The sequence below is a fragment of the Pleurodeles waltl genome, chromosome 4_2 (assembly GCF_031143425.1).
Source record: "Pleurodeles waltl isolate 20211129_DDA chromosome 4_2, aPleWal1.hap1.20221129, whole genome shotgun sequence".
NCBI lineage: Eukaryota > Metazoa > Chordata > Amphibia > Caudata > Salamandridae > Pleurodeles > Pleurodeles waltl.
The window spans coordinates 507741023-507762029 of record NC_090443.1 but is presented as its reverse complement, the minus strand read 5'-3'; the positions used below and the strand labels follow the sequence as shown (position 1 = coordinate 507762029).

Sequence of the window (21007 nt, the reverse complement as noted above, 5' to 3'; positions counted from 1 at the left end):
CAATGTTACAATATACAAATACATTTAAACATATTGCTTGAAACTGTATTGCTGTGCCTCTTCACGCATTGCATAACATCGTGTTTGGGGAGGTACCAACAGACTCACAAGCTAAAACATACAGGCAGCAGCAGTATTTCTGAGCACCCTCTGACGTAAGGGAAGCACATACCTACGGGAGCGCGCAGACAGTTAGAACACCGGCTGCGCATGCGCCTGCGTCAGACTCGGCACGTCGTCAGCCTCTGTAGAGGCTCAGCTCTCTGCCGCAGGGGGCGGAAGCGTCGCTTTATTTCACTCTGGTGCAGCGGTGTGTACCCGCAGTGAGAGGGCTGAGGGCACTACTGAAGAGCGCAGCTCGGACCATCCGCGCTGAGGACGAGGGCATATGAGTGCCGGAGCAACAGTGCAGTCCAACGGGTAAGTGTTGGATGCTTCAACACCAAAAGTATAATAATATCAGTTAGACCCCATTTTTGCGCAGAGAGAAATGTAAGACTGACTTTAGGGCAGCACTTTTCAAGTTTTGTAGAACTTTTTATTTAATTATACTTCTATTTTGTATCACGTATCCTGTGTATTGCTGTGTTGATGCCTACATATTTCTCGTTCGCTACAATAAACTTAGAGCAGTAGTTAATCCATGTGTATCATATGTAATTAACTAGTCAACCGCAAAAATACCCGTCCGTTTAAGCGCTGAGAAGAATGTAATACTTTGTTTGTAATCATGTCACTCTGTCTTTACTTTTGCATTACACGGCTGCGTTATATATATTTTCTTTCCCAAGTGTTTTTGCCTCATGGTCCATTGTCTACACATTTTTTCCCAAAACGTAATTCATTTTATGGTCTGCGCTTTGATATCACTTTACTTCGCCGTTCCCCCTTTTTCGGGTTATGTCGCCCTGCTCTCCGCGCTTTGAAGCGACATTAGGTTCGCGCACAGCGCTATGTAAAATACACTCTCTACCAGCTTCCTTGATTTCAGTTCTCACAGTTTATAAGGTCTCCGTTACAGCGGCAGGACACTCTTGGAAAGTGTAGCAGCTCTCGTAACTTCCTCTGCCCTTACTGCTTTGAGAGAGGCGTTAGGGTGCGTTACTACAGCTGGCTGGGCGTGCAGCTGCTAGAAGTAATCGTGAGGTGAAAATTCAGGCATTTGGATTTCCGAACATCATCGTCTTGGTGCATTGCGAAATTTACCCACTAGTCTGAAGCATGCATTTCATCTACAGGATTGCAGAGTACTATCGTGGGAATAGTATGCGTTTGTTTTGATGCGTTTCTCCAGAATTTGACAGAATAACCGTTTCAATCCTTTGAAATTAGGGTGATATATCCCCCCCCCCCATTTCTAATTCTTAAAGCACAAGGGACATGCTCCCTTTTTCCACTCAAGCGCACCTTTGTTCAGTATTGACCTCCTCTAAATGTGCCTCCTTGAATTGCACTGAGCACTCAAGGCACGTATCCTATCAAACTCGTGGGAATTATGACACTGCCTCTACATCACTAACTTCTATTGAGTGGCGTAGCCTCGGGGTCTGGGGGAAGAGAAGGGGGTGTATGTTGGGGTGTTAGATGTTTGGCCATGAACGGTTCTTCCTTTGGCAAATCATCTGTCCCTATGGTGGACTCTGTTCACTATGCACACTTTTCAAATAACATGAATACACTGAGTGTGGCAGTGACTTTACTAAAATGCATTGTAATTGGTACCTAGTGCTTTATTCCACACTAATGCCGTTATACAAAACGCTTTTGGTAAAACATGCCTTTGCTGCAAATTGAAAGCCATGTCCTGCCCTGTGCCTAGCACCAGCGGTTATAGCACTCGCCTATCTACTGACTGCACAGTTGCCGGCACAGCTCATGGGTCCAGTTCATGTTTGCACCCAGTGTCTGTCAGACATGGGCAAGTCTATGCATCCAAAGTCGTGCCCTCTAGCTATAGGTAGAGCTTTGTTTTTTGTATACCTTTTTTAGTGTACGTTACTTTTTGGATTTACATTGTTTTACAATAAAGTTCATATCTTCAACTGGTCAGTTTTTTTTTCTGCTGGTTGCATGTAGAGAGCTCTTAAGCATCTGTCAGGCTACCTCAAAGTGAATTACTTCATTTGTAAAGGAAATCTCTTTTTACCGCAATAGAAAATATGTTTGGAAACCCAAAGAAACTAACAGCCAATCAAAAAGCGTCTGCTCAACAGCAACTTCTAGACCACTTCTCTATACATTGTTTAAGTCAAGTCATCTTATAGATTTTGCACACTTATTCTGTTGGTGTGAAACGGCATTTGCTAATGATATACGACATTTTCACACAAGGAGGTATCAATTAAAAGAATAATTCAGGATACTGGCAGTGACAGGTTCGAACCGAAACATTCTTTTGGTGTTATTATTTTTTCTGTTTGAACGAATCTCCTGAAAGCTAAAACGAGGCAAAATTGCACAATGCAAAATTTGTTCAGCTTACTTAAAATGTTATATTGGCCTTATTGTGACCTCAAGACGTTGCAAAAATTCAGGATCGAAGTTGAGGATATGAATAAATATTTGAGTGGATGCTTCATAATAGAGACTTTCGAAAGTTGCTACACGATGGCCGTTCTGCACCAAATATTTTTCCATCTCTGAGAGTGCAGTGAGGCCTGCTGTCCAGACCTCAGGGACCATGTTCAGTCCATTTTACAAAAACGTGTGAACGATTCCCAGGCTCAGGAACAAAGGCAGTTTCCAAAGAGTGAGGTGTGACCTTCTTCCCCAGGGTGGCCACTTGGGGGCCACTTGGGATATTATCCCAAAAGGTGAGCTCAAAGGAGACAAGTTGGAGGCAGGAACAGAGAGGGAAACCCAGTGTCAAAATGGATTTTCTGGTTGGCGTGTAATCCTTTAAGTAGCTACACCTCTGGGATGGGCTACCCAGCTCTTGACAACCAAGGAAAGGTCCTGCCTTCTTGAAAGGGGCAAGAATGTTGCACTCTGGGTTAGCCAGATGCCTCACCAGACAGGAACTTCGTCACCCAGGAGGAAGGGACCTACTAGCCTATTGGCTAGTGACCACATTGTCCCCTAGGGCACTTTACTGGGATACACATGGCAGCCTTGGCACTCTAGACTTCAGTATGTTGTGGACTTGGAGAAAGGACTAAAAGAGCATCATCCTGCTGGCAATGAAAGCGCACAAAGAAGTTCTGCACCGTTCAAAGACTGCACCTGCTACACTTTGAGCTAGTAAAGTTTGGCTCATGTCTGTTGCTCCTGGCTCGGGTAAAACTTGATTCCCAGCCCCAGAACGAAGCAGTGACTTCAGGGGTCGGTCAACTGGCCCCCTAGAACAGCACCATGGACATTTAAACTGGAATAGCCCAAATTGCCAAGTTGGTAGCCACCACAGATGTTTTGCCGCTACTGGATGCTGGGGACATCAAGCAACTTATCCGAGATAGGCAAAAGTTGCACCTGTGTCTGCTGGACCAGTGGGTGTTGTCAGTTCTTGGATTTGTTGCCCAAGAGGGACACTAACCCCCACCAAAGATTTGCCGCCTGACCGATGTGTTGCGAGAACTGAAGGTTTGTTGCAGCTGCCTTTCTACCTTCACAAAGAGGACTTCGTGGGATCCCCAGTTCAGTGGCCAAAGTCACCCCACCCTACCCATGTACTGAGGGCCCCTCTGAACTTGCTCTCTTTGTCTGCATAGCATCGGAAGCATCCTTGAGCTTCCTTTCATCCTGCATCCCCAGCATGAGGATCACTCCATTGTTGTCAGTGTCGGTTGTACCCTAAATGCTGGAAATGGACTGGAAAAGGTGCTGGTGGCCAGGTAATTGACCAAGGTATTGTTACTGGCCTCCTAGAACTCTGTCCTGTTGGAATTAGTCACCCAACCCCAGTCAGAGTTGCCTGACTAACTCTTTCAAACTTTAAACATTTTTTAAAACTTTTTGTTAGCCAGTGCTTGTTTTCAGTTGATATCAAAGTTATTTAATACTTTAAAAATGTAATATCTCCGGAACCCTCCAGTGGATTTTGATGTTGGAGGACTCTAAAAACACATAAAAATAAGCTCTAATTTTATTAATTGTTGTTGTGTTGCTTTCATCTTGCGTGGCTTTCATATTTCATTGTTTGGTGCTGTTAAATGCTTCGTACATAGGGCCATATGTACGAACACTTTTTCCCATAGACACAGAATGGGTAAAAGCCTTTGCTACATCTGGCCCATAGTTCCTTTGCCAAGCCTTACTGCTTCCAGCCTCAGCTACCCAGGGTTGAGCTCGAGGCTAAGTAAACAAGCATAGCTGGATTTAAGTAGGTATTTGTGAGCGTACTGAATAATAAGGCCCCATAGCCATATCATATAGTACACCCTCATATCCTCACATTTATCAAATTTCTGAGCATTTCAAAACCACTCGTCAAATGTTGTACACACTTGAACCATAAATGTAAAGTTGCAGTTAATTCTCCAATTTATATTTGTATATAGTTTAACTATAAAAAGTAAAAATAAAATTGCCTTTTATGTTAAATAATGCAGCATTATCCCCTCTCCCACTGCAGTGGTTGTTCAGTGATACAGTAAAAACATTAGTATATACTTATAGTCCCACAAAATACACTCTTAGTGAGTTTAAAGTAATTATTAGAATGTAGTATGTACTTCAAAATTCAATATGTTTCTACCTGGGAAATGTACTCAATAATAGCTGTAAATCCAACCTTATTGAAAAAAAATGCCTATAAAAGACAAACTGTTTAGCTCACGCATGTCATGCATGATGTCAGCCTTGGAGAAGGGTAAGGCCTTCGAGTTATATGACTTCCCATAATTGGCCAATTCCAGTGGTTTTTAGCATTTATAAATTAACCAGCACACCCCTTAACATATGATTTTAAATATATATTTGTAGGTATGGTATACTTTTATGTTTGGCAGCTTTTTAATGTAGTTAAAATAATTTTTGTCATGAAAAGGACATTGGTTCCTCAACCATTGTACAAACCCTGGAGAAATGATTTTAGGAACTATGTAGCTGGCTTGTGAACACTTTAGATCTCGGCCACAAACTGCTTTAGTTGTCTGTTGGGCACCTTTTTTGTTTTCAATGTATATAGAATGGGCTCTGGCCAGACCATTGCTCATGATTCCATATCTGTATGATCTCCTCTTGAATTGATGGCTTTCTTCTCTATTTTTGTGTTTGTCCTGCCCAGAAGCATTTTAGTCTCACAGTTTTCTGATTAGTCATTTTGTATTCTTGTACTGCTGACTTTGCTTGCATTTAAGGAACTGCCTTTTTCCTTTTTCTTCAGGCTCATGGAGTACATGTGTTTTTTGTTTTATTTATTTATTTATTTTGTACTTTCCACAACACTTCCTTTCCATGTTGATTGCCGTGCTGCTCTTTTGTTCCTTTCTCCACCCCTCCCCGTCCCACAATTAAAAAAAAAAAAAAAAAATATGCATCCTCTACTCCTTTAGTGCTCTCCTCTCCTTTTCTGGTTATTATTTATTTTTTACTTTGTTTGCACCCATAGCACTGTGGGTTGGCGGTAATCATGAAATGGGTTTTTACCCATTTCAAGATGGCTGACAATAGGAGTGCGTGTAGGCACTAAGAAGTTGTTTTGTATCATTTGAATAAACACAACGTTTGTCACCACGGATGCACATTAATCCACTGCAGTCCACTTTGATTGGGATTTTTCAAATATTACAGATGGATTCAAAATAGCCACAGTTGGTTCGCTTACATCCATGATAGCCATCTTTTTGATACATCTGTAATGTTTTTACAAACTTACTGAAAGATGGCAAGGCCAGTACGTTTCACTGCTGACACTTATTTAATTTGCCATTTAAAAAAAAAAAATAATTCTGTACCTATTTGGTCCAGGTTGTTTTTCTACCTTTTTTCTGTTTTGGGGTGCTTTTTTTGGGGTAAAGGAAGGGCATTTTCATTCCCCTTGGTGTGTCACTACCCTCCTTGTTGTTGATGTTTGCTCAACTTTCCGACACAGGGCAACAATATTTTTTATGTTTTGATATATAACAAGGTTTTTTGAACATGGAGAGTTTGTTCTTGTACCCTGTGACAGGCTCAGCATAAAAAATAAACAGAAAGTTACATTGTACTCTGCCAGTCAGATTTGGCTGATGGGACACTATGACAAACACATTAGCCACTTGATTTGATTTCTTTTTTTAAGAGCTCCACACAGCTATCTGTATAGATATCTAATTTCATTTTCCTCCCTTCAGATCCTGTTAGTGTTTTTTAAAGGGGAAACATCCTTAACAACGTGTCCTTAAGGTCACAGCGTTTCCTACGCAAGCGTAACCACTCTTTCCCGAACAACGCATGAGGTTTTCTGTGTCTTAACCACGCATGTGCTGAACTACGCATATACTTGGTTAAGGCACGCGGTGTTCGTGAGATTATGCTGTGAGCTAAGTGGGGCAGGAGTGAGGGGTGTATTAAGGGGTTGGGGGGTCTATTTTTATTTTTTTTAACTTTTATTGTAAGGGGAGGAGGGTTTTCTTTGGGGGTTGGGCTGTTTAGGTATTTTTTATATTTAGGGCTTTGGCAGGGGGCGGGATAGTTTATTTTTAAAGGGGTGGGGCAGGTTGAAGGACGGGCGGGAGGAGGAACGATCGGGAGAGGGCACAGTGAGGTAAGGTGGGTTGGGGCAGGGTTGGTGGGTAGTTTTTAGTGGTTGGGTGGATCTAGGGCTCAGGGTAGGTGGGGGATCGGGGTAATTTAATTTTTAAGGGTGGGGGTCGGTTCGTTTTTTTTTGGAGGGGGCTCAGGGCGGATCGGATGTCTGGGTAGTTTTGTTTAGTGGGGCAGGAATGGGGAGTCAGGGTAGTTTTATTTCTTAGGGTTAAGGGCAGATGGGGGGGTCAGGGTAGTTTTAATTTATAGGGGCAGGGTTAGGATAGTTTTTTTTTTTTTTGTGTTCTTTTTTAGGGGGGGGTCGGGGTAGGTTAGTTATCATGGTGGGGATAGTTTTGAGCATCACATGTACATACCTGCGGTGACGCATACACCTCGTGTTTCACATCGTGTGCTAGACTCTATTGACAGTTTTTCTCGTATATTTGCACACTTTTGAGGAGTATCTTTAAATTTAATTTGCAAAGCACTGTAACTTTTACAAGAGTGTTGTTTCTATTTATTCATTCATTGTTTGGTTTCCAAAGTATTCTTATTATGGCTTTGCAGGGAAACATTATAACACCACCATATGTTTTGTCACTGGCGGGTCAACCTGACATTTGTTGTGAGAACTGAGTGGAAATATTGGAGAACTATATAATTGCACTTGATGGACAACATTTTTTGCCAGCTCGGAAAAAAGCACTTTTTGTTCAGTGCGCTAGGGAATGAAAGACAAAGGGTTTTCAAGTACTTACCCGTGGCTTTAGTTCTGAATGGCCAACCAATGGATGATGTGTATAAGGAAGCAATTAAAAGATTAGAGAACCGATTTGTGAAAGGTCATCTTGGTGATGGCCAGATATAAATTCAGTACAGAACCTCAATCTGAACATGAATCCATTGATGAGTTTGTAGCAAGACTTAGGGAACTAGTGAATTAAGTGTTGTTTTGGAAATATGACTGAAGAATTAATTCGTGACCAGTTGATGTTCAATGTAAAGAGAAAAAAAAATATAAGAGAGACTATGGGCGGCGAAGGATCCTACTCTCAAAGAAGCAATTGAAATGGCTAAAGTGATTGAATAATCTCATTGTTGTCTGAAGGAATTGAACAAAAGGGATAAAATGAGTGATGTCTCTATTGTTAATACAGATATCCAGAGTAGTTGTGAAGGGAAAGTCAATGTGGTTCGGAGAAAAGAGAGTTTACGCTACCAGTGTCCAAAAACAAAGGAGATTGTGCTTGTTGTGGAAGCCCTTATGATTCGAATTCCAAAAAGTGTTTTGCAAGCAATAACTTTTGCAGGATATGTGGTTGCAAGGGCCATTATGCAAGGATGTGCAGAGAAAATAGCAAAGGAAGTAAGAATATACTTTTTAGAGTAGGAGTGATTAAAGACACCGATGAGAACACGTGCAGATAGAGTACATATAGTAAATGTCGAGCCCAAAGTAGGAAATGACAAAAGCATGAATACTGATGTCAGAAGAGAAAATGACAAAGGACGAACGTCGCGGCCTACTGCAATTCTTAAAGTGTGTGGGTCTGATGTAGAATTTATGGTTGATTTTTGGATCTATGTATACCATCATTCCAGATAATCTTTTTAAAGCACAGGTTGTTAGGTTATTAATCGATTGGCATTTTGGGATACATGGAAGGAGATATACAGTACGGACGTGGTCTACTAAGTGCAAGGTTTATGTATCAGCAGAGGGTCATCCAGTTTTGGGATGGATGCACCAGTTTTATTTGAATATAATATTAAGTCCCAGAGCTCTTAAACAAGTGATGTGATTTGTTTGCAAGATGTGTTAAATAGTGTAAGGAATGTTTTTGATTAAAAAAAAATATATATATGATGTTTGAAACGGTATGTCCACAAGGTCAAGGTGAGAGAACATGCTGTCCCTGTACAGCATAAACTGAGGAGAGTACCCTTGTCAGTGAGTGACGGTATGAAAGAATTGTTGAATGATATGTTGGAGGAGGGAATTATTGAGCCTGGGGAAGTATCACAGTGGGTTTCCCCAATCGCCGTCATTCAGAAATCTGATGTTCCTTTAAGGTTCTGTGTGGATTTGCGGTCCTTGAATTAAAACATTGTAATTGATATGTTTTCTTTTCCAAACATCAGCAAATTACTGACATTAGTAAAGGATAGGAGGTACTTTTCAAAACTAGACCTAAGGAGTGCCTGTTAGTAGATTAGATTGAATAAATACGCTAGGTCACTTACAGCCTTCATAAAATCAGAAGGGACGTTTCAATTTATGCGTATGCCTTTTGGGTTCGCGTCGGCAGCAAGCGCCTTTCAACGAGTGATGACGCAGATTTTGGAGGGAATAAACCATGTAATCTATTTTCAGGATGACATTCTGGTCATGGGGAAGACAGTGGAGGAACACAATGCTATTCTAGGAATAGTGTTGAAAAAATTGGAGTTTGGGTTGAAATTAAATCGAGAAAAATGTGTATTCCTAACAGATCAAATTGAATATTTTGGTTACTCCATTTCACAGGGGGCGATCTAAGCTAAACAATCACTGTTAGATGCCATAAACAGAGCACCTGTCCCACGGGATAGGGATCAATTAAGATCATTCTTGGGACTGGTAGAGTAGTATGCCAAGTTTGTTATCAAATTTGCAGAGAAGACAGAAGATTTAAAAAAAAAAAGGTATTACGCAAGGGTAATAAATTCTTGTGGCGAAAAGAGCAACAATACTGCTTTGAGAACATAAAGAGAGAAATATGTGAAGCTGGAATTTTAACTGTCTTCAACAAGGACTTAAAATATGTGCTCACAGTGGATGCAAGTGCTTCCGGCATTAGAGTGGTATTCTCTCAGTTACATGGTAAGGATAAGAAAACTGTAGTGTTTGCATTTCGTATTTTGACGAGCACAGAAAAAACTATTCTGTGATTGAACAGGAAGCCTTGGCAGCTGCTTGGGGTGCTGAGCATTTCCGTATATATTTGTGAGGGTTACCTTTTTGTCGTAAGAACTGATCATAAGCCACTCATTAGGATCTTAGCTCCAGGTGGGGCAGGCAAGGGGTCAGCTAGACTGGCCAGACTTGCAGACAGATTTCCGATATATATTTCTGGTGTGTGTGTGTTTTTTTTAAAATTATTATTATTATTATTTTTTTTATTTTTTATTACAGGGGTGGAGAAATGTTCAGACCGATTATTTGTCCATTGTTGTCTTTGGACCAGGAGGAAACAGTTGATGGTCCAAAAGTGAAGTAGTAGGCGAATGAAGGGGCAGTGACATCCATGCAAGTTGTAGTACATTGTGGTTTAGAATCATTCCCTGAGGCGCAGTGGAAAGAAAAGATGAAGAGTGATGTGGTTATGAAGAATGTGGTTAAGATGATACAGTGAGGTGGCAAAAGGACACTTACAATTCAGGTTAGGCCGTATTTGAAAGTTCTTGATGAGCTGTCTGTGTGTGGTGAAAATGTAATTATGAGGGGGGATCGTTTTATCTCACCTGATATGTTGAGGTTCAAGTTGTTTCAGTTAGCACATCAAGGACATTTGGGTCAAGGCTTAACTAGGGCACACAGTTTGTTTGAATTTTATTGGGCCTTTGCTGGAGTTGCCGGGCAACATGAAATATGCAGTGGTTCTTGTAGATGTGCATTCCAAGTGGTTGAGTGTGGAATTCATGAAAGATATTACAACAGGAACAACAATTGAAATTTTGGAGAAGATTTTTAAAGAAGAAGGCATTCAGTTTTTGCTTATCACTGACAATGGCACACAATTGACTTCTCACAAAATGGTGAGGTTTTTAAGGGGATGGGGTGTTAGACACTCTTGCACCTCATTATACAATCCTCGGGGAATAGCATGGCTGAGAGAGCTAATAGTTTGCTTAAAGGTACCATTTAATTGGCACTTGCCAATCAATGCAACGTCTGGGAAATGATCTCTGATATGGTTTGGGCTTATTGCACCTCTCCTCATAGTGTAACACAAAAAATACCTTTTTTATCCATGCGGGGGCATTTGCAAAATGTCTCTGTTTATGCCAGACCTAATTAGAGACCCAATTCTTAAAGAAAGTCACAAAAGTTCACCCATAATATGTCTTTGGATTTTTGGTTTTCATAAATTCACAAGAACTTAAAGAAGTAGACCAGGAAATAGCACTTCTAGAAATTATTTGTGAACTGTATTTTAGCACAATCACATATGCATGTATAGATTTGCTCATGTGAAATTCTGTTGAGTGTTTACAAGCTCACTTTCCCGCCAACCACTTTTTTTTCCCCAACCCTGGAATAACTTCTATTTTTGCCATTTTCAGGAGTACATTTCCAACCATTCTCATTATGGGAAAAGATTAGAGAACAGCTGGTGAAAGTCCTTAAAACATGCAAATTAGTAGGTTTGCAGACTCTGAGGCATTCCAGCCCTAAAACTATTGCTTACTGCTTCATCCAGCCCCCGTATATAGATCTGCGGAAAGGTGATCTTGAGGAAATTGCTATCATAGGGATTGAATATGCAAGTATTCAATCCCTACTAAAGTAAGAGCCCTGGCATATTCAGAACTGCTATTCTTGTCACAGCACTACATGGCACCAAAGGGACAACTAGATTTGTTTACAGGACAACTAGATTTAAGAATCAACCTGTCCCATGGACAAGTACATATTTCATTAAATTCCACACCCTGGTCATTGCCAATTGTTGATAGGTGATCGGGGTCTCTAGTATCTGTGACCGCTTAAGATGACATGTATCATTGGAGGGGTAGATCTCTTTAGAGCTAGCTGCAAATCTGTATTGACATGCATACCTTGGGCAAAAAGAAAACATAAGGCATAAGGGATTATAATTACTTTCAACAATCTGATTGACAATCGTGATTGATTAGGATATAATCAATGTGGCTTGAATAAAGTGGATTGTAAAAAGTACTAGAACCCTTCCTAACGGATTCTGTTCTTCCATTTGCTGCTCTAACCCTGTATTCCAATGTGAGATGCTTTAACTGAAGGGCTGTCTGCGTCTATGGATCGGGGCAAATCAAGTTGCAGTACTCCCCAAGTCACATCTTCATCTGCCCTCAAATGGATATTGTCCATGTCAAGGGGTTCAAAGGTGGAATTGAAATTGGCTGCTATAATTATGTACGCTTACCCTCTATGTTCCTCTAAGATGGAAATAGTTTCCGACCTTAGCCCGCCCGACCCCTCTGTCATAAACCTTGTGTATATGTATAGATTTGGAATTGTCTAATCTAATACGAACTGCGAGGGTATTGGAGCAATCTGTTTTAAGCTGTTTAACTGTAAAATCTAGATTTAGTCTAATCCATGTTGTTAAGCCACCCGCTGGTCGTCCTACGAATCCACATGTATCGGGGATTGAGAAATTAAGATAGCTTACCTTGAAGATGGGTTCCAAGGCCCACGTTTCCTGTAGTAGGCAGATGTCTTTAGAGTATATTTACGTGTTCCAGTCGGGAAAAGCAGCTTTCAAATTTAGGCCAGCCACGTTCCACTATATAGTAGATACTGGTTCCGCGGACTGATGAGCAGTAATTGAAGAATGTCAGTTTACGGTTTGTGTAACCTTACGGGAGGAAGATAGTGGGGTAGACTAAATATTGGATTCTCCAAAGGAACTGGCAGAAGAGCAAGCATTCTTTATTGGGGATGAGATATTAACTAAGGAATTAATCACATACTGGTCACTATCATTGAATTCTGATCCTACTGTCAGTACTCGAGGCGAATAATTGAGTCACTGTGGGTGGAGGTCCTTATATTGAAAGTCACTATGGCATCCACTAGATGTCTGCTGGGGAAAATGAGCTCAATGGTGTCATAATTGATGCCAGTTTGCGGGTGCCTCTGCACCAAAGATGTCCTCTCTTATTAGGCATTGACAGCCTCTCACCTTCCAAATCCAAAGTATTTATTTTTTTTATTGTAAAGATCTCTTTTTTGACGTTTTACTGTTTAAACTACAGAGGATACATTTATTGTGTATAAGAAAAAAACAGATAGAACAATCAACAAGAATAACATTCCTGTGCAGCATCATATCTTTGTGTAGGTCGCATCTCTACTGCTGCCTTGTTTTACATTTCCCCACAACTGAACCACCCATAGATCATAAAGCATTTGCATACACATTACAGGAACCATATACAGTCTTGACACACGTTTCGTTTATAGTGAGTACACAATGATTGTTGGAAATGTACCCTCCAATCGTGTACAATTGTGGGAGATCCGCTCCGTACAGTGCGGAGGAGCGTGGAGTACTTGCCTATACCATATACGGTTGGGGCGCCAAACTATTAAGTCGGCGTGACATCATCCCCCGCATCTGAGGCACGAGTGTGGAGATAAGTTTCTACCGGTTCTCATATATCCCTGGGCCTCGAGCTGCATGGTAGTAGTTCAGTATATGGAGTAAGCTGATCTCTATAGTATATCAAATCCTGCAGCCATCCTTTAAATTTTGGTGATCGGCCTCTTCCCCACTTTCATGCCACCCGCCTCTTGGCAAGAAGCAGGATGAGTGATATATATTTCCAAAATCCTGCCTCTATGTCCCCTATAGGTCCCAAAACTAGCACTAGTGGTGTGAGGGTGACCGGCTGAGCTATCATGAGTTTTGGTGCCATCTTGATCTCCTTCCAGTAGAACCCAGTTATGGGACATGACCAGACCAGGTGGAGGAAATCTGCCCCTTCCACACTGCATCCAGCACATCTGTCATCTGGGAGAGATAGTATCTGTGTAATCTCACAGGAGTGCAATGCATCCCGTGTAGACATTTATAATGGATGATGCGTGGTCTACTTTTTGAAGCAATGTGCCCTGTCTGCTGACAGCATTAGAACCACTGTGCATCGGTAAGGGTTTGTTCTTAGTTCCAGTTCATATACCTCCCAGATGCCTCTTCCCATACATGGCAGCTCCTGCTGTATGATATAGGATCAGCACCAAGTGAGACAGCACTTCCGAGTTGAGTGATGCATGCAGTGTATTAAGTGTGGGAAGGTGCCCATGGGAAGTCTGGTGTGGAGGCTTAAACTTGGTGTTGTAATCTGACATATAGGAAGACATCTAGGGGTGTTGGTGTTTTGCCGGCAAACAATGCCTCACGTTTAGCGAATTAGCCACTTTTATAGAGGTCCACCGTGGTATTAACCCCAATCAGTGTATTCCGGCAAGTGGTTTCATGAGTGACTGGTATTGAGGCCTGGTGGAAGTGGAACGGAAGGTGAGTACTTTAGCGGTTTACCAGATCTTTCGGTCATGTTTCCCCAAGCTGCGTTTGTGCTGGATACTGTGGAATTGGATGGGGCTTCTTTAGAAGCCTGAGGCCCCAGGTAAGCGGTTGGGGTGGGAGGCGACAGACAGGTGGGTGTCGTGTAACCATGTTCAATTGCCAGGTGTGGAATGTACGGGGAAAGCTACCAATGAATAGAATGAGGAGATCAAGCACATAAATGATAGTTCCATGTTTTGGGGCCTCAAAGCCTCCTCGCTGAGAGGGTTTAGTGAGCAGCTCCCATTGTAGATGTGGTTGCTTACCCATCCATGCCAGGCAAATAAGTTGTGTCTTAAGCATTTTGAAGAAATGCCTCCCTGGTGTATGAGGAATGTTGAGAAACAGGTAAAGTAATTTCAGTAGCATAACCATTTTCATGAGAGAAATACGCCCTGCCAGGGAAAGGGGCAGTGATATCCAGCAAGTGAAACTGTCCGTCACACTGGACAGGGCAGTGCCATAATTCACCTGCATAAGTTCCTCTCTATTTCTAGACATCTCTACGCCTAGATACCTGAGGCTGGAGTTGCACCATTTCAAGGGAAAGTCTGGTTGGAATCTGAGTTGTCACGGTTAATGGGAAAATATTAGGCTTCTCTCAATTTTTCTGAATGCATGACAGCCACCAAAGAGAACAACTTTGCGAAGCACTGCATTGAGACTATCCCGAGGGTCCCTAAGGTACAGTGTGATGTCATATGCGTAGAGAGACACTAAAATGTGTCTAGTGGACTATCTGATGGTAAATTGGTGGTGATGCTGTTGAAGTTTAGTAGCTGGTGGCTCCACTGCAAGTGCAAACAGGGGCAATAAGGCCCGAGTGATGCCCTTTGTGCCCGAGTTATGATGTAAGGTGTTGAATTTGTACTCTGGCAGTGGGATATGAATATAGGAGGGCAAGATATGATAAGAGCGCAGGGGGAAGCCCATACTCCGAAGTATGACCCTCGGGTAATCCCACTCCAGCGAATGAAAAGCCCTAGTGGCATTGAGAAAGAATACAACTGCAGATGAGTCTCTGTCTATGGTCTGTAACAAGGTGAAAAAGGGTACGCAGATTGTGAGAAGTGGCCCTCCCAGGCATAAACCTCGATTTGTCTGGTCTAACCAGAAAGACCATTAAGAGGCCAAAGCGATTTGCCTGGACCTTGGCTAGTATTTTAGCATTGCAGTTAATGAATGATAGGGGCCAGTGAGAATCACAGGTATCTACTGGTTTGTAGCTTTAAGAAAGGTGATGATGATGATGGTATCCCTCATTAAGGGTGCTGGATCCAATGTATGGATTTATTTATAAGTGAGTCCTCGCCTCTATTACACATCTGGCTGAGTTTGGGAACATTAATCATGAAAAGTGGACATCTACGCTGAGGCTGAAGAGACCCTCGGCAGGCTGCCATTTGGAGGCCATACAGTAGGTGGGCATGTATGGACTAAAGCCTGCCCAGTTGCAGATGAGGATGAGGAAACGCTGGGTCTAGGAGAATGATCATTCGAAGGCAGATTAAAGGTCATGTGCTCCCCCATCTCATTAGACTGCTCCAGCATTTTAAAAACATTTCTATGCTGTTTGATCAGAAACAGGTGGTTTAGGCCTGAAAGATTACTGTCCTTATTTAAAGACTTCCCCCTCATGGCTGAGTTTAGTAGGGATGATAGTGTCAGTGGTTTTATTTTTCACAACCTTCTGTTCTTTTAGGCGGGTGACTAAATGAAGAACCATAGTTTTAAGTTCTCCTACCTCCTTTTTAATTTGGTGTGTTAAGGTAGCCAAGTCCTCTTCTGAAGCTAAAGTATTAGATTGTGCCAGGCTAATATTATAACCTGGCAAAAGTGATTAAGGAGCCTGAGTCTGCACCTCGAGAGGGAGAAATCTATTACTGCATGGTATTGAGTTTCTGTGTATGTTCGATCGTATTGAACATACCTGACTCGTTTCCTAAGACTGTCAGGTGTATCAGGGGCTGCAGTTGCTTCTTTTTGTAGCATTCCCTTGTGTTAACCTTTAAAATAATTAACTATATTTGAAACACCACACTTACCCTTAGTGCATGACCGAACACTTGATTTAAGGTCATGCAGATGGAATTTCTTGGGGATGGCGCCCTGTTTAACTTGGGGGACTACAACAATAATTTTGTTTCAATCGAATCAATATTCCCCTGGAGATGGTGTGTCTGAGCTAATACGTGTCTCCACTTCCTCAATTAGCAGATCAGTCTCTCTAATCGTGCTGTTATCAGATTTGCTGGTGCTTTTTGGATGTTTGATTATGCCCTGTGGGAGAACTAAAGCCTTCCGTTTGCCCATTTTACAAGAACTTAATAGCTAATTTAGAATTAAACATCACGAAATGCACAATAACAACAGAAACATTAAAATCTAATAAAAAAAATAAAATAAGACAAAATACAAAAGAACTTTACCATCAAAATAAGGCGGGTTTAACAAGACTAATACTGCAAAGGTTAAGCAAGAAAGAGCATCCTTCAATTGAGGGCTTCCAATTCGTATGATATTGTGAATTCCATCAGGGAGGGTGCTATTAGCATTAAAATACCTTATTACGCCAAGTCAGAGTGCGGCCAAGAGGCGTGGCCCAGACTCCTGATCCTGGCCGGGCCCGCCCTTGGCCTAAGGGTTGCCCACATGCATCCCGCACAGCGGGGCTACAGCGTGCTTCAGTAGTGCTGATTGGGCACAGGTGAGGCAGCAGAATGGGCTTCGGGGTCATGTAGTTTCCTGCAGTCGCAACGCGAGCGCTTGCTCCAAACAGGATTGACCACCAGTGTTGGTAGCCAACAGAAGTGTTATATAATGTGTGCCACGGGCAGATTATGGCCAGCAAAATCCAGGCAAGGTTCCAGAGCTGCCCCCCTGTTAGCATATGCAATGGCCATTCTTAGCCATTGTTTTGGGATTACTTTTTTGTTTTGCTTTCAGTGGGTGACTGGTCCTGCCACAATTAGGAGCGCTATCGTTTTCATTAGTGCTGAGCAGCGTTTTTTTTATTTTTCTTTTTTAAATGCTGTGCTGCTGCCTGACTTCTGTGTGCACCACCACGTCCTCCTCCCGTGCCGGCTGTGACTTAAAGCCTCCAGTGCTGCCCCCTCCCATCGTCCCAGTACTGCGCCTCTGCAGGGCTGTTTTCAACAAGGACGCTGCTGTCCATTTGTTTGTTTTATAATTCTGATTTTTTTCAATTGCTCGTCTTCTAAATATTGCTATGGTGTATAACAGCGTGAGAATTGACCCTTGTTATCTTTCTTAGACCTCCAAGAGAACCCCAATCCCTTACACCCCTGCCTGTACTGCTACAGATCACGCTAGCTTCTTAGACCATATATCACCAAGCACTTAACAGGAGTGCTTTCTTTGTTTTGTCTGAAAACACAAGTATCTGTGTTAAGAGCTGAAAACAAACTAACAAATAATGTGCGTCAGAGCGTCCGAAAACACAATCGCTTGTGTTTTAAGTGCTGAAAACAAACGAAATCGCTAGTGTATCTGACCCTCTGTTCTTGGACGCGCATTTTATGCCCGTACACAATTTAGGCAGGGGCCGGAATCTGGCTCCTCACAAGAAGAAGTGTAATGTTCACTGGGATCACGATAATGAGTGCTGCCACTGTTTTTGAAGCAGGAAAGCCTTTTCTTCTTAGCTGACTTGTACCCCAGGAGTGGTGTGCAAAGCTGTGCGAGGCCATCTCGGCAATCCAAGAGCTATAGGATTTGATAATGTTAATGCATTATGTATATTAATAAAACCAGCCCCGGAGCCGTACACAAATGCATTAACATTGCAAACTCCTATAACTCTCAGATTGCCAAGACCTGCTGGCATTGCCAATGCTTGTTTTTTTCAGTGAATATATGGATATATTCAGTCGGCACACGTGCATTAAACAATTGTTGTTTTCACATTTTCACTTATATTTCCAAAACAGCTTAAAGAAAATTCACCAAACAAAGAAAATGCATGAAATAACAGATAGTGATGCCATTAAATTTTCGGGCAGTTTCTTCTCCGCTGCCATGTATAGATCCATTTCCCTCCTCCATTCGTGAATCGCTGATACTTCCGGCACCCCCGAGAGCCTCGTCACATCTCTCTTAGCCACCATCAGTCCGAGGGCACCAAAGAGGAGCTTAAAGTGCAGGATGTCAACATCATTGGGGATCCCCAACAGAACATATTTCGGGTCAAGTGGAAGAGTAACTTCCAATATAGCACTGAGTTCCTGTACAATCACTGTCTAATAAGCCTGTATGAGAAAGCATTCCCATAGCATGTGTATGAATGACCCAATGCTCTTGGTACAATGTAGACATGTCAACAAAGCAGCCCTCCCCATACCGTGCAACCTGTGCCGATCATAAGAAACCCTGGGTAGTATTTTTTTGTGAAACTGTTTTTATTGACATTTATCATTTAAGAAATCGTGAAAGAGACAATTCAGACCACACATACTCCGGTAATATGCCAAATGTGTTAGCCCCCTCCTTCGCTATAAGGGTAAGCATATCCATATTCAACAGAGGATGAGTCAAACATAGCACGAAAATTCCCCCCGGAGTATGCGCCACTGCGCTAACTTCTGAATATGCACTTCCAAAAAAAGGGGGAACGGGAAGAAAAGTCAACAATAGAAAGAAGAAAAAAAGAAACAAAAATACATATATTAACAACAAAACTATATGTCCCATTTCCTACAGTGTATTATATACAGTCAGAGGTTGGAGCGCGAGAAGACAAGGGGTTCATCTGCCCCCGGGAGCGAACCCCCCCCCCCCAAATCCTTCCCCGGTGTCCCCCCACATGGACTGAGCTTTATACATGAAAAAGGTGTAAAGCCCTAAGATGCGGGCTACAGGCAGTAAGCGGTATACCCCTAGAAAGGAACCACACCAGGGGGTCCAAAATATAGTCAAAGCTCCTTCTAGAATTATCCAGTTTATGAGCTAAGCGCTCCATAGTGAGGCCGTGCCACAGTCTGACGTACTACAGTGCCATTGTGGGTGGTTCTTTATTTCCTCCAGTATGGCGCTAGAACCGTCTTTGCTGCACCCAGTGCCAGCCAACGAATAGAACGATCCCTCTATGTCTAATGTTGCAATTCGGGAGCGTGCAGGCCCAATAGAATATGTGGTGGTGATGCTGGAATAGGATAGCCCAGAATCTCTTTTAGATGTGACAGAATTTCATTTCAGTAGGGACGTATAGTGGGACAGTCCCACCAGATATGCCTAAAATCTCCCAACATCCCACGTCCCCGCCAGCACCTATCAGAGACCTGGGGAAAGAGTGTTTTAAGCTTCTCCGGGTAGAGATACCGTTGTAGAGAAGTTTATAAGGAGCTTCTCTAGTGCCCATGGAGTGGTTATATTTGACTAGATCATGAAACAGGCGGGACCAGAGACCCTCCTCCACCGGAGATTCCAACGTCCGCTCCCAAAACGCCAAATGACAAGGAGTGTAGATGCGTTGTGCTGATATCAATAATCTGTACAGTGTGGAAATACTACCCCGTGCCATTCCCCCTGCTGAACAAATCTCTCGATAGGAAGAAGATCCCTAACGGCCGCCGCTCTCGTATGAGGTTGAGTAACCCAGTGAAGTATTGATTATAATGAAAGCGCTCAGAAATGGGTAGATGGAAGTCCCTACAACAATTTTCGAATGTGCGTACCTGGTCCCCATGGAAAAAGATCAGTGATCGTCCGACAACCCCCCTCTCTCTACTTATCAAAGGGCCCTGGTGTAGCTCCTGGGGGGAAGGCCATGTTATATTGGATTTGGGTATGGGGTGAGGGGAAAACCTTAAGTCTGAGGGTGCTTGCCACATCGTCCCACACCTTGAGGGTAGTAGCTGTGGGAGTACTAAGGTAAGCATTTTTCGGGCGGTCACTCATGGGTTTCCACAGCACATCCCACAATGTCTGCCCGTCACTGCCCTATCCATGTGCAACCACAGCTTGTCTGATTCTCGAAGGGATTACTCCTCAGTAACATGGAGCTGTGCCTCTCTATAGTATATAAGAGGGTCTGGGAGGGCTAACCCGCCCCTTTCTCTGGGGCTTGTAGGCAATCTGTTGAAGAGCCGTGCTAGTGCGTTCTGCCAAATAAACTGAGTAAACAACCTACGAAGCGCGGTAAAGTCTGTAGAAATGTCAATGGACAGGCTTTGAAACAAATATAACAACAGTGGGAGAACCGTCATCTTAATAGTGTTAATTTGGCCTAACCAAGAGTGCCGGAGTATTGACCATCTCTTAAAATCTGCTAGCAGAGTCCTAAAGAGGGGCAGAAAATTTGCCTTAAATATGTCAGTCACCCTAGGGGTGAGCCTTACTCCCAAATACATAATTTCTTCCTTGGCCCAGACGAATAGAGAAGTGGAAGCCAACACACTCATCTCTGCGGAAGAAACCATTAAATTGAGGTTATAGGATTTTTCCTTATTCACTTTGAAGCCTGCTACCTGCTCGAAGAGACTCAACTCCTCCGTAATGGCCCGAAGGGTCATGCGTGGTTGAGTGACAAAAAGCAGAATATCGTTGGCAAATAATGAGACCCTATGTTGATCGGAGTCAAATTGAATGCCATGAAAATTCGTATTTGCCCTTATCTGGGCTGCTAGTGGCTCCATGCTAAGCGCAAAAAGCAGCGGGGAAAGAGGGCATCCCTGTCTGGTTCCCCTGGACTAGTCGGAAAAATCCGAAATCACCCCATTGACACACATCCGTGACCTGGGGCCCGAGTAGTTGCTCATCACCATTGCTATAAACTGCTCCCCAAACCCAAAGCTCCGGAGAGTCGCAACCAAAATGGACCATTCTACCCAAAAGCTTTCTCAGCATCCAGTGCTAACAGCATAGCCAGGACCTGCATCTTCACCTTTTCCATCAGGTGGCTGAAAGTTCTAATGATGATATGTGTTTGCTGACCCTTTATAAAACCGGATTGATCTAGATCAACCAAATCCGGCAACATCCCTTCAAGTCTCTGCGCCAGTATTTTG

The 21007-nt window shown here is 42.7% G+C and overlaps 1 protein-coding gene across 1 annotated transcript in view; it reads left to right on the top strand.

Moving 5' to 3' along the window:
- Window positions 1-220: 220 nt before the first annotated feature.
- The window catches only part of PLA2G4A (phospholipase A2 group IVA), a 698142-nt gene continuing 677355 nt past the window's right edge, over window positions 221-21007 (top strand). The window contains exon 1 of the mRNA XM_069231997.1: window positions 221-420. The gene's annotated coding sequence lies outside the window, so the exon portion shown is untranslated. The remainder of the gene's footprint in view (window positions 421-21007) is intronic.